Here is a 10,539-nt window from a genome sequence, read left to right on the forward strand (position 1 = left end):
ATATCCTGGGATTAATTCTCACCCCCGCCCTTGTGGCTCCTAAACACCAAAAAAAAAAAAAAAAAAGGAGTATATTAGTGTTAGTTGGTCCAAATGTTTGTTACGTATCTTCCTCAAAAGGGGAAAATATTGTATCCATTCTGATGTGTATTCAAAAATAAAAGGATTAATACGTATAACATGGTTCGATGTAAATGAATCTGTATTGTTTGTGAATCAATAAGAAAATTTTGGGTTGTGATTTTGTGAATCACATGAACGCTCTTGCAATGAAACAAGCAAGCACAAAGATTAAAGGGATTATTGATCACTTTTAGTTTCAAGCAAGCTTGAACATTTGCACTGCACGCAAGACATGCATATTGTATTGAACTATATGTCTGTACATAAAATTAAGACACTCGATTTAATTTACATACATCAGGTGTGGTTCATCAACAATAAAAGCATCTTATTTGTCTATAGTATTCTACTCCCTTCATCCCCAAAACTTTGACCTTTTTAGGTTGATTTTGCGGTTATTAAGAAATTTAAATAAAAATAAATAAAAACATATAGAAAAGATAAAATTACACAGGGTTTGTAAAAAAGTAGAGAGATAAAGTATTAAAAATATTACATGAAAAACAAAATTTTATATAGGGAAGCTAAGGCCCTATTTGATTCACCTTAATTTTGCTGAAATGAAATTATTTTTACTGAACTGAACTTATTTTTACTGAACTGAACTTAATTTTACTGAACTGAAATTATTTTTACTGAACTTAAATTATTTTTACTGAACTGAAATTATTTTTACTGATTTTCTATTATAATTCTTCTTTAAGAAAACTGAATTTTACTGAACTGAACTTATTTTTACTGAACTGAAATTATTTTTACTGAACTAAAATTAATTTTACTGAATCGAATTTATTTTTACTGAACTGAAATTATTTTTACTTAATATTTTTTTTTAAGGTGAATCAAACAAGGCCTAATTTTGCACAAATATTGTTGTAAATTGGTAGATTTTTTAATGCAAATAAGTCGATCATTTTGGGACTAGAATTAGGATAAAAGGGTTGAAGTTTTGGGAACGGAGGGAGTATGTCTTATGACACTTTCTCATTATTTAACACTTATTGGTTGGCACATTTACTAAGAACTTTAAATGAGCATAAGAAAATTCCTGTAAATAGTAAGGAGTCATCCCTTGAAATTTGAAATTTTGTTGAATCACAAAATAAAGATTGATTATTATTTTATATTGCTTCATACAAGATTTTACCTCACATATATATAGTATTGTTCTAATAAATATAAATGTAATTGATCTTCACAATTCTATCCTTTTTAAGCAATCCATGGGGCTCTAGGATCATTTCATCAAATGGAAGCTACTTACAGAAGTTGTGTATTGCCTTAGTTCATACATTAACTTAATGGGCTTCTATTAAAGGCAAATTTCGTAACATGAGATAAATTAGGTAAACCAAATATCGTTTTGATACATAAATACCAACATTATTACATTATAATTTCTTCTCCCATTTTAACGGAAATTAGTTACCTATTACACGCAATAATTCCATACATACAAAATTATAAAAGCTAAAGCTAACCAATAGTCACAATTGCATTAAGTAAATGACCAACTTGTCTTTGAGCGTGTTCGGCAGTTGCTTTTAGTGGTTATTTAATAAAAACTAGCCTTTTGACCCGTTCGATGCACGGGTTGTTACTTGGATAAATTATTTTCAAATAAAGGTATACTTTTCATAAGTTGAAACTTAATTTTGATATAGTATACGAAATAATTGTTTTATTGCTAAAACTTAAAAAAAAATGTTTAGAGTAGAACTTTGAAAGAAGATGATGGATTAGGTACATATACATGAAGATTGTGGAATATGAAATGACATATTGGTTTAAGTTATATTTTAAGTGTAGGAGATGAAAAGACAATTTTGATTATAATAATTCATATATTTATGTAATATGTACAAATTATGGTGGAAATGAAACACTTTATTTTCTTTCTTGAATTTCCAAGTTATAGAATGCATAAAGACTTGAACAAAAAAAATTAAGGGAGGCAACATGTGGCATATGGGATAATGAGTGACTTGTGATGACACGTGTCATGTGAAAAATATGTGGTTTGTGTTTTTAAGTATAGAAGTATAGATAATTTGAAAATTTGTCAATATAATGGTTGAAGTAATGTTGAGTTGTAGAGGTAACTTTTAAAAAATTAAAAAAATAAAATAAAAATAAAAAATAATTAGCTTTTGAAGATCAGAGGTAGATTTTAAATATTAGCTTTTGAAAATTTAATCTACAGCTTTAAGAAAAAATATTTATTAATCTATGTTATACCTAATCAACCGTTACTTTTTTTTTTAATTTTTTTTTTAAGGGGAATCAGCCGTTACTTTATCGAACACTCATACCTTAATTACCTACCTTCATAGCTATATTTGCCAAACGCGCCCTATTTTTATATAAACTATTTTTGTGCCCGTGCGATGCCCGGGTTGTTTATTGAATTTTAAAATAAATTTTTGTTCTATATGTCAAATTTTAAAATACAAAATAAGTTAAGAATTATTATGTTTTTGTGACGATTTGCTATCTGATAGACATGTAATGACTAATAATAATGTCAGTGGAAATGTTCGATTGAATTTAATACATTAAAAAAATAAAAAAAAATTAGCAAAAAATAAATTAATTGAAATAAATGTTCAAAACCCGTTGGGTTGACCCGAGCCTAAAACTTTGGGCAAGGGTTGAACATTTTTTGACTCGTAACCTAAAGTGACCCAATCCCAGATAATTCATGACGCGATCCTAATGACAGATCTACATAGTAGTATTAAAATTCTATTGAATTGTGAAGTATGTTATTTTAACCGATTTGTATATATTATAAATGAATATTTTACGCTTTAACATTTTAAGTTATAACATGCTAAAATTACGATATAAAAAATAAATTTTTATGATAAATTTTTTAGGATTATAACCTAATTTTTTTTTAATAAAATTATAATTCAATTTGTACCTATGAAATATTGGTATTTTATCGAAAATAAAACTTTTAAACTAACAATTTTATCCTAAAATTCTATCCAAATAAAATTTTAAACTTTTTTTTTTATCTTATGAAGTCTATTTAAATTTATCCAACGTGGCGAGACACTTGGCGAAAAGTTGGAACGCCAAGTATCGCTGCCTCGTGACCTGACTAAAAGTTTAGCTTTAGATATTAGTTATATGATAAGATCAAATCCTATTTTTATCATTGGTCTTACCAAAAAAAAAAAAAAAACGTAGAAAGCAATTACATTGGGAAAAAAGAACCGACCCCTTACCCTCTGCTACACAAAGTAGAGCTGGCAATCCTGACTCGACCTGTGACCTGAAAACGTAAACCCGAAATTGACCCGAACACAAAGCTGATTGGACCAAACCCTGACCCGAAGTGGAGTTGACCCGATACCCGGATTGACCCGATACCCAAATTGACCCGATACCCAAATTGACCCGATACTCGAATTGACCCGACCCGAATTAACCCGACCCGAAATTGACCCGATACTCGAAGTGTCCCCGACCCGAAGTGACTCGAACCGATTTTAACCCGAATTGATTGACCCGAACAGACCCAAAACCCGAAGTGACCCAAACTATATCCGAAATTACCTGACCCAAAATTAACAAATACTCAAAATGATCTATCTGCTTCAAGGCTTAATTACTTTACCCGAATAAACACTTATCGAAAATAGTTTAAATTAAACAGTATAATATTGTGTGTATAATATTGTTAAATGTGCTTGTAATTTATTACTCATAATTCATAAAGAATTCTATTTGACTAGCAACATTAGTTTTTGTTATTGTTATTGTTATTATTACTATTACTCTTAGCTTTTTATTTTAAGTGTTATATTGAATTTTTTTCCACTATTCACTTTATCTAATTTGATTTTTTAACCAATTAATCAAAGATAGTGATCATACATATGAAACAATACAGTCTTTTATATATAGTGTTGTTGGAATTGTCTAATGAATAAATTAGTACTGTTAATATTCAGTTGTTATACTTTATACTTATTGGTAATTATAATATATTATTGGTCAAATTTCTACATTGACATAGACGAAAATTAACCTAACCCGAATAGACCCGACACGATTTCAACCTGACACGAATTTCACCCGACCCGAACTTGACTCGATAGTTGGACCCGAAAACTGACCTGACCCAAACTCGACCCGAAGGGTTGACCCGATACCCAACCTGATCCGAATTACCATTGACCCGAAACCCAAATTGACCCGATCCGAACTGACCCGACCCGAATGACCATTTGCCATGTCTACATCAAAGGTTAGGTTTTTTTTATTATTTATTTATTTTCTTTTCCTCATTTAAAGGTTCATTTGTTAATTGAGGGCTTTGTAGGGAATATTTCAAGCGTTAATCCCCTAGCTTGAACCCCACTGTGATCATACACTAAAGTACGGTGGCGTCCAAAGGTAAAGAAGATAGAGCAAAAGAGTCGCCAACAAGATTTTTTTAGGAACTTGTAAATCGTTCACGAGGTGAAGGTTACACCCCTTAACGATCCAAGAGATCGTCAACTCCATAAGGTCTTGAACCAAATAGGGTTCGGGGATGAAGGTACAAATCCAACCTAAAAGAGATTGAACCTGCCTTAATAATAGGCATCTACTTTATTTTGATCGTATTCACGTGCGCTATCTAATTAACATGCAATCAATAGGTTTAACCCTAAACCTGTTTAATATATGTTGGTTGAATATAAATGCACAAAAAAAACTATTATTGGCGATCACTTAAATTATAATCAAATTAACCCTAAACAAGATTATTAAATATCTTATTAAGCGTGATTACAAGTACAAACTCTCTTTAAACATGCATAAAAGGTGTGATCAAGCAATAACAATAAATATATCAAGCAACATAATAATAATCAAAATAAAAATAATAATAATCATATAATAATCAAAAGCATAATCATCATAATAATAATTATAATGATCATATTCATGTCAATATTAAAAAATAGCAAGATCCTAGGCATGATACTAATAAGATTAATAACAAACCATAGCATGTCACTAAACAATAAAGATCAAATATTTAGCCCTAACATGATACTAACAACCATATTAGGAAAGAAAATAGGAAGCATCGCAGGAATCATAATAAGCATACTTGATATTATAACTTTTTCCCTAAACATAATACTAAGAATCATTGTTGTCATTCAAAATATCAAGCATCCTAACATGATACTAGGAATCATAATAACAACCTAAACATGAACTCTATGTCATATGTCATAACATCAATAAAAACAATTAAAAGACTTACTTTGATGTCTCGTACCTCTTTCTAACAACAAAATACACACGTTAGTAACTTCAAGGAAAATAATAAGCAAAACAATTAAATTAAATAATTATTGAAATAGAGATTTGGGGCCAAACCCTCAGAAATAAAACCTTTCACGTCTAGGGCGAAGACAACTTCGAATATGGCTAGGTGTATCTAGATCTAATGAGTGTGGAATTTTGTATTTGAGAAAAGGCTAGTTTAGAAAAAAGAGAGAGAGAGTAATCAAGAAAATCTTGATGAGAGTTGGTAGATTGTAGATGAATGAAAATTGGTTCATGGAAATTGATGATCCAAAACGGAGTTTTTAGCACGTTTTTATAAAGAAAATCAGACAAAAAGATAAAATATCAAAATAGAGTTCTGACGCAAATAAAAATTAATTAGCGCCAATGCTGGCTATTGGCGCCAGACGCCAACATTAGCGCCAGGCGCTACAGCTGGCGTTTGACGCTGATTTAGAAATTCACGCATTTTCTTAAAGTCAGATAGAAATTGCCGTTTAGGAGGATAAAATTGTATCTTCCTCAAAAAAACGTTCTTTGATTTAAATTAAAACTCTGAAAAGTCAACAAAAGTCAATTTATCAATGCTAATTGAATTAGGAATGAAAAGAACCTTCTAGAAGAATCTAGAAGACTAAAACCATTCCTAATTGCATTACGAATGATAAATCTATATTAGGCCCTCCTCTAGATCATTGGGCCGCATATAAGGCTCAAACCGGGCCTAGTTTAGTAATCTGGCCATAACTTCCTCAATATTCATCGGAATTGGGCTTATAATATATTGTTGGAAAGCTCTTGTCAAGCCCCATCCAACTACACTACTATTGGACCCATATCATGGACCAATCAAACTGGATTGACTGTTTTCTTAAAATAAAATTTCAAAAACAAAGAGAAGAGAAAAGAAAGTAAAACTATCCGCAACACTAAACTTTCCACACTTTCACTTCATTCGATTATGATTCGAAGTGAGAGGTACTCATCACTGGGTTTGGTTTTTGGGAGACACAAATGGGTGTTTACAGAAGCCCCCACTTTGACTGAGTTTGGAGAAACGTAAGTTTTGAAAACAAAAGTCAATGTATCGATAGGGACGGAGAGTGATTCAAAACGTTCTGCGATCCTAAATCAATCTTGTAACGCCGATACCTGCAAACTAGCGTTAGTTAAACATATAAAAGAGTTAAAAAACGCATATCTTGCACCGTCGAGCACACGTCTCTGAAGGTAACCGATTCATTGCCGCATTGTTGTTGTTTTGATGACCTCCTGCCAAAAGAATGTCATCCCGCTTGAAAACCGCTACGCTTGTAACTGCCTCCAATATAGAATATTTCTTAGCTTGAAACTTTCCTCTTCCGCTTTGATAACATTCCACGTCTAAGGGAATACTATCGAAGATAGCTTCGCTTGAAACAATCCTCTTCCGCTTTATGACCATCCTCCACGTCTAAGGGAACATAATCGAAGACAACTTCGCTTGAAATTACCTTCAGTTGTTTATGACAACTCTCCACAATCTAGGGAATGCCATCTTGCTGTTTCGATGTCCACTCGTCTCTGAACAAAGAGCTTCTTTTTTTGGATATGTTCACACGCCTTTGAACAAAGAGCTTCTTTTTTTTTTATATATGTCCACGCGTCTCTGAACAAAAGAGCTTTGAATGATATGTCCACGCGTCTCTGAACAATAGAGCCTTGAAAGGATTGTCCACGCGTCTCTGAACAAAAGAGCTTGATGATATGCCCACGCGTCTCTAGAGCAAAAGAGCTTGATGGAAATGTTCACGCGTCTCTGAACAATAGAGCTTTTGAATGATATCTCCACGCGTCTCTGAACAATAGAGCTTCTTTATTTTTTTTAATATGAACTTCTGAATGATGTGTCCACGCGTCTCTGAACAAAGAGCTTGATAATAGGATGCCCAAGCATCTCTGAGCAAAAGAGCTTTGATGATATGTCCACGCGTCTCTGAACAAAAGAGCTTGAAAGAAATGTCCATGCGTCTCTGAACAAAAGAGCTTCGATGATAATATTCCGAAAAAAAATTTCCGAAGACCAACGCTTGTCGATCTCTAAAGCTCGCTTGAACTTTGCTTCCGCTAAAACCAGTATGTCGGTGTCTCCGTGATGAGCCAATTCTTAGGCGCTTTAAGCTAAGTGAGACGATCTTTCATCAGGTCGATCACTTATTGTGATTGTAATCAAACTGACTACTTAATCATGTCAAATTGCTTATAGGGGCTAACTGGTGTACCAAGGAACCCGAAATTGCTGTATGAGGTTGAAATCACCTTTCTAAGAGGCTTCGAGCTCTGTAGCTGCTGAAATATCTCTGGCGCCAAAAATTGATTCTGTCGTCAGACGCTATGATCTAGTGCCAGGCGCTAAAAACTATTGCCAGACGCTAGATGTTTTCGCCTGGCGCTGTAGTAGGGTCTTCCCTATTCTGCTGCACATGTATTTATTTTCGACTATAGATTTTTGCTAATCTCTTTAATTATCTTAGGGTTGACCTAAGGTTTAACGTTGCTTGACTCATCGACTTGACACGACTCAAGGTATAAACTTGACTCGAGGTTGACTCGACTCGAAGTGTTTGACACATGTGACTCATGACCCGTGTGTGCATAGTGTTGATTGTGCAACTCGAAAATGCAAAAAGGCAAAAATTTTCCGTCATTTTTGTGGAGGGTACCGACTTTCTCCCGAAAAAGAAAGACGCGAAAAAAGAATCGAAGGTTTTGAATGCATGTTAAATGAGCTTGGTCAAATGTTGTTTCTCACAGTACAATGATTGTAACATCTTAGACTATCCTAGTTGACTCGATAATGAAAGTATTTAGGTATCTTAAGCACAGAGGCTAAGCACTTCATACTTTGTGATGCAATGATGATTATGATTGATGAGTGATGTTGATATGACAAGGCATGCTTCAATGTTGTGTTAAGATTTCATGACAAAGGGTTCCTTAGGGAAAGACTATTTGGTCATGTATCTGTGCAGTGTGTGAAAGTGACACTAAAGTTAGGCCGCAAGAGCTAAGTGTGTGGAAAGATATTATTTTTTAAAAGAGTCAAATGGTGACTTTAGGCTAGGTAAGCTAATGATGTAGGGATCAAGCCCCCAAGTCTAACTCTAAGTAGATAGGAATGAGCATAGGGAATCCCTTGATATGATCATGGTGTGAGAATGTGAATATGAATATGAATGCATGTTTATTACGACCGCACCTCGATGTGAGGTTGCCTATGTATCCGTTAGGAATCAGGCCGAACGTAGCTCTAGCCGAACCTCGCACAAGTGTGTGTATACCTCAAAAAAGGTCTTTTTAAGGGTTGTAGCATGGTTAGGCTAAAGGTTATAGAAGAAGGGGATAAAGGCTCAAGACCCTCGATAAGCCCCCAAGGTGTGCAACCTTGCTTTTGAATATTTGTTTTTATACTTGAGTTTCTACTCTTTTTTAGCTCTTTCTTTTGCTGTAGCGTTTATTTCATTTTTATAAGTGTGGGAAATCCCGATCATGCGGTCTATCACTCACTTGGCATTCATGTTTCTCTGGCACGGTACCGAGCTCTCGACAAGAGACGCAATCTGAGACGTGTTCATATCAAAGACATTTTCATGTTAAAGACATTAGAACACTTACCCTTTTGTACACTTTTATTATTATTATTATTATTATTATTTGCTTATTTTTTTTTCGCTATTTTAATCTTTTGAAGTCACTCAAGCTTTTATGATATTGAAAACTGCATAAGTTGCACACTATCCCATCCCAAGGTTAGGTAGATGTAGATTGAAGAAAGAAAGGTCTATCGTTAGACGATAAGTGGTTTATCAAGAAAGGATTGCATATTTAAAGGGTGAAAGGTAATATGATGTGGCTACAAGAGGTGCCTTAAACCATTGGTATACCTTGTGCTTAATTCGACATGATTTTTTTTTTTAATGCAATATAATGAAATGATCATATGTAAGAAATAAATGCTCATTTTATTAAAGGAAAAGAAAGAATCTACAAAATTAATCTAAGGGAAAAGAAAAGGTGCCTATGCTAGACTTATTGGGAAAAGGGTAAATAAAGAAAAAGAAAAAAGATGTCATGAAATCTCGTCGTTGAATCTCGCCTCTTGTCTTGTGTTGTTTGCTTTATCATCACTCGCTCTTCTTGTTAACTGGAGGTATGGGAAGCTTGTTATTATCAATCAAATGTTGGATAGCCTCTTTTAGCTTCCAACAGCTCTCAGTAGCATGACCCCTACCTTGATGGTACTTGCAGCACACATTTGAATTCCAACTAGGAACTCTCTTCTCAAGCGGGGGATCTTGAAGAGGTCCAATAGGAGTAATGAGTCCCTTGGCATGGAGTCGATCGAAAGCATCATCGTAGCTAATTCCAATAGGGGTAAAATCCCTTTTTTGTTGCTTTCTAAATCCTAAGACCTCATTAAGGTCGAAAGTACCAACACCGTTGCTAGAGTAGGTGTTTTCGGAAGGAGAAGGATAGTCGTTATTCTTCCCTTTACAGCCACTGTTGTTATTGTTACTACTCTTGGCCTTCTTGTCGCGCGGAGGAACATGAAGGAGATTTGAATCAATGAAGTCTTGAACACGATCCTTAAGAGCGAGACACTTTTCAGTAGTGTTACCGCAACCTTTATGGTATCGACAATAGGAATTTGGATCCCAATTGGGAAAACGTTTTTCAGATGGAGGGTATTGACTGGGACCAATGGAGTGAATATGACCTTGATCATGAAGACAGTCAAAAGCTTCATTGTAAGTCATTCCTATTGGTGTGTATTCTTCAATGGTCCGTTTTGCCCGTGGCTTAGGAGCATTGAGTTCTTCGTTAAACCCTTGGCGAGGATTTTGTTCGATGACCATCACCTGATTTGCTAATCCTTCTACCACGTTCAAGAGCATGGCAACGACATCTTGCAATTTCCGAACGTCCTCTTTTAGACTTGACGATTCTTCCCTGGTATTATCTAAGAAAGGACTTTCATCCTCCCCAATCATGGCCACTTCATCGAGACAGGTTACATAAGCTGTCTCGATCATGGGCTCTCCTACAGGTGTGATAAGAAATGATGGATCGAAGGAT

Source organism: Chenopodium album, chromosome 13, assembly GCF_948465745.1.
Source record: "Chenopodium album chromosome 13, dcCheAlbu1.1, whole genome shotgun sequence".
NCBI lineage: Eukaryota > Viridiplantae > Streptophyta > Magnoliopsida > Caryophyllales > Amaranthaceae > Chenopodium > Chenopodium album.